Source organism: Callithrix jacchus, chromosome 12 (genome assembly GCF_049354715.1).
Source record: "Callithrix jacchus isolate 240 chromosome 12, calJac240_pri, whole genome shotgun sequence".
Classification (NCBI taxonomy): domain Eukaryota; kingdom Metazoa; phylum Chordata; class Mammalia; order Primates; family Cebidae; genus Callithrix; species Callithrix jacchus.
Window position 1 is genome coordinate 68,621,343 of NC_133513.1, and position 4,486 is coordinate 68,625,828.

Here is a 4,486-nt window from a genome sequence, read left to right on the forward strand (position 1 = left end):
AGCACAAGTAATGAAATCTGAATGTTTTAAATGAAAAGGGGACCTTTATTTTGGGGCTTCTGTGCATTTCCTATTTATTGCTAATGATTGAAGTGGGGCCCATGATAAAAGCCACGGCTAGAAGAGAAGGAGCTGTTGGGACTGAAAAGTGGCTCTTGTTGCAATGGATGTGGCCCACAGGCTTGGTGGAATCTGGGCGTCTTTCTGGTTGGTGGTCTACTCTTACCATTCTAAAGGGCAGCTGTACTGCCGCAGGAAAAGCTTCTGAAGGAAACCCCACCAAGTCACTGTTAGAGTACTTGCTACATTTTGCATCCCATTCTGTTCCTGCCAATGGGGATCAATTCTCTAGCACCGGACCAATGAGTTCAGTGCTTCAAGGCAGAAGTTGTGCCTGTGTCTGAGCAAACCCCTTTATGGCTAAGTCTGAGCCCTGACCTGATAAAAGGTCATTGTTTTAATTCTTTAGATTGGAGATTTTCAAGTTTTGCTGTGAGTAATTTTAGGGTACCTTATTTCACATGTGGGTGGCCTTGCTCACCATGTGCTAAGCTGAGGCAGCAGGATCTTTGGGCTAAAGGCCTGGGGTGGTGGCTTCCCTGGGAGCCCAGCATCCATACCCAGTTCCTGCAAGCTCAGGTCTTCCCCACTTGTGGATCATCTCCACCCTACAAATCTCTCCTGTCTCAGGTATGTACCTCTCCACAGTTTTTATTTAGGGAGAGGAAAATACCTTTCGTCTAGTCTCCTTTGAAATCAGGAAAAAATGATGTCACTGTCTCAGTAAATAATTTTGTCACAGAGGCATATATGGATGCCAGCATAAATAATTTGTATGAGAGGTTGTGTTGTAGTGCAAAGACCTCTCAGCTGAGGGGAAAACAGAACTGGAATCCTACTTTTGCCACTGTTTAGCTGTATGACCCTGGGACAGTCCCTTAATTTCTCTAAAACTTGTTTCCTTATTTATAAATAGTACAAAATAATAGCTACATCTAAGGCTTGTTGTGGGCATTAGTCAGGAAAACACATGTAAAAAGCCAGCCCTGTCCCTGACTCATGATGAATGAGCAAATAGTAATGTGCATTTTTTTCTGATGACCATGTAACACTTGCTCTTTTTTAGATATGAAAAGGTAGAGATCACGTTTTGACTTTTAATGTATTCCTTTCTGAAATTTTCTTTATGCTGAATATTACAGAGATTGCATATTTGTAAAGTAATGGCAAATTTTTGAAAAGTGCCAGGGTTGTAAACTTGCATATATAATATAATGTTTTTTTTAAAATATATTTTTACAAGCATAGGCTTACTAAAAGTTTCAAAAGTATTTACAAAATTCGATCAAATACTGTAGGCAATTTCATAACCTCCTTTTTAATTCTTTGTATTAAATGGGCTTGTTCTGGGAATATTTGTTTTCGAACTTCAACTCTGTTCTCAGAAATTCCTAGGAAGTAAGTTTGCTCAAATACATTTAAAAGAAAAAGTTGCTTACAGTAGTTAAGAGCCCGTATTTGTCTCATCTAATAGGGAATATCTAAATGAAAATAAGGGCTTTTCCAGCACTACGATTCAAGACTTGGGCAGTGTAGCGCCGAGGATGAACGCATTGTTCCCGGAATCAGGCGGTCGAGATTTGATTTTCAGTTCTCCCACTTACCAGCTTTAGCTTTATCTTGGAAAAGTTCTTCTATCTCTCTGAACCTCAGTTTCATGTCTATAAAAGAGGAAGCTAATAGCACCTAATGTGGAAGGCCGTTGTGAGGAATAAATGCAATAACTCAGGTAAGGCGTTTAGTGCCCAACACAGAGTAAGGGCACAGTAAATGAAGAGTAAGTCAGCAATTATTTTTTGATTTTTAGGTTCCCCTAAATTAAAGGGAGTTCACTGAGATGCAATGAAGGGAAGCCATCACAAATCGGACTAATTACTTAAATTTATTCTTGTTGACTTGCTGAATTCTTGTGGAAAGCTTAGGAATTAGACCCTAAGATGAAAGTATTTGGAAAGCAGTGACCTGTAATCCCAGCGCTTTGGGAGGCCGAGGTGGGAGCATCATTTCAGGCCAAAAGTTTAAAACTAGCCTAGGCAATATAGCAAGACCTGACCTCTATTGAAAAATGGAAAAAATATCCAGGCATATGTCTGCCATCCCAGCTACTTATGAGGCTGAGACAGGAGTATTGCGTGAGCCCAGGAGGTCGAGGCCAAGATCGTACCACTGCACGCTAACCTGGGCAAAGAAAAAAAAGAAAAAAACTCCCTGTCTAAAGGTCATTTCTGGGGGAACTCACCTTAAGTCAGGGGCCCTAAAGGTTCCTCTATTCCATCATTAGAGGATATTTTGTATCTTAAGAAGATAGGGAGCCATACTTAAATTGTCTTAGGAGTTAACGGCTGGTCCAGCACTGGCTTAACTTATATTTACCTCCAGCTCTTCATGAGTCCTGTGCAGTTGTTGAGAGCTGTCACCTACTACATCCCAGAACCTTACTAGATGTCAAGAAAATAATGTACCAAACATTCTCCTGAGCGAAAACTGTTCTTACTTTCCAGAGATTTACTTTTTTTGCCTACTGGGGCAAAAGATAGTTAGGGAATAAGGACTTGAATAATATATTATTTTCCTTTTCCTGCATCTAACTATTTTGAAGGAAGCGTTTATTGCTCTGCTGAGAAGAGAAGTACAGGCCAGTTTTTGTCTGGTGAGGAGGAAGTCCGAATGAGTGAGCCTGGGAGCAGTCCCCTTACCTCCTCTGAGGACCTTTTCATTCTGTGTGCAACAAAAGTTGATTGAACCTTAAAGTGGTCTGAGCCCTAGGCTAAGCATCGTGGAACACACACAAACACGAAAAATGGAAAGAAGGCCTAGCTCCGTCTAAACATTTGTGGATCTGGGAATGGCAACCGAAATCCCCCTTTTCAGGGTTCATTTGGGTGGTAATATATTTCCTTCTGAAGAACAACAGAAAATCAAATCGACTCTAGTATGTTTGCTTGATTTTAAAAATGTAATCCCAGGGGGAAAGTGGCCTGTCTGTGGAGACAAATGGTTACCAATCTCAAAATAGTTTTCACTTTATTTTTATTCAGCCAACAAACATTCTCTTTCGGAGTCTTAACCTAATTTCCCAGAGTTGCCTGGCCTATCATTCTCCTCTCATTTTAATGTTCTGCCCAAGTCTTTAAGGTCTCAGTTGGTTAATGTTTAATGTTCTCCACGACTAGTGTCTGATGTTTACACTTTATTTGGCTAACCAAATTTGTAGAGCAAATTAAATGTGTGCAGGTCTCTGAAGCCATGTTTAGATATGTGTTGCTCGGAAACCATCTCCTTGTTCAATACTGCATGCTCCAAATAGTTTCAATTAACTGTTCTTCTCTGGCGATATCTACAGCTACCTGCATTGCTTTTGGGGAGCTATTACTTCCTAAATTTACTAACGTTACAGCCTCATACCCTCTGCTTCCAGAAAACATGTCACAGCAGAGAGCTCCACTTCTATGTGAAATGAGAGCATCAGCAACAGGTAACCTATTAAACCTGATTGACCAAAGACCAGAAAAATACACTATGTTTGGAGCAGGGGAGGCTGGAGAAAGGAGAGAGTAAGAATTTGATTTGGTATTTTTGTTTAAAAAAAATACACATACTCTAAGGAAACATACAGGCGGAATAACACACACAGTTTAGGTAAAGAGCCATTAATATATTACCCGAAGACACATGTTACTTTTCTTATACCCATGAATTTAATTTCGGTCTTCTTTTTTCAACAAACTGAAAAGGCAGATGGTACCACACCATAGTCATGGCTGGGGAAGCCAAGGCCTGAGTTCCATGTTCAGCTAGGTGGGGCCTCCCCGTGGTGTGACCTTGGCCAAACCCTCTCTTTAACCTCATGGAAAGTCATCCAGGAAAGAAGAGAGTTGGTTACCATCTTGAAGTGCCTTCCAGTTTGCACTTTTTTTTTTTTTTAAGACAGAGTCTCACTTTGTCACCTGGACTGAAGTGCAGTGGCCTGATCTCAACTCACTGCAATCTCCCAGGTTCAAGCAGTTCTCTTGCCTCAGCCTTCCGAGTAGCTGAGATTACAGGCACCCTGCCACCATGCCCAGCTAGTTTTTGTATTTTTAGTAGAGACAGGGTTTCACCATGTTGGCCAGGCTGGTCTTGAACTCCTGACCGCCTGCCTTGGCCTCCCAAAGTGCTGGCACTTACAGGTGTGAGCCGCCGAGACAGTTCGGGCATTTTGGGATTCAATCCTATCTTTAGCTTCATTTATAACGTTTTTAGGGAGAGAGAGACATGGCTTATAATAATCTTCTTAAAGGATACAAGTTTTACAAATAGCTGCCCAGTAAACTACAACTTAATTTCTTCAAAGAGTGCCTTGATTGTGCCTGTCAGTAATTCTTCATTTTTTTTCCTTTAAATTTTATTAAAAAAAAATTTTTGAAACAGGGTTTCACTCTGCTGT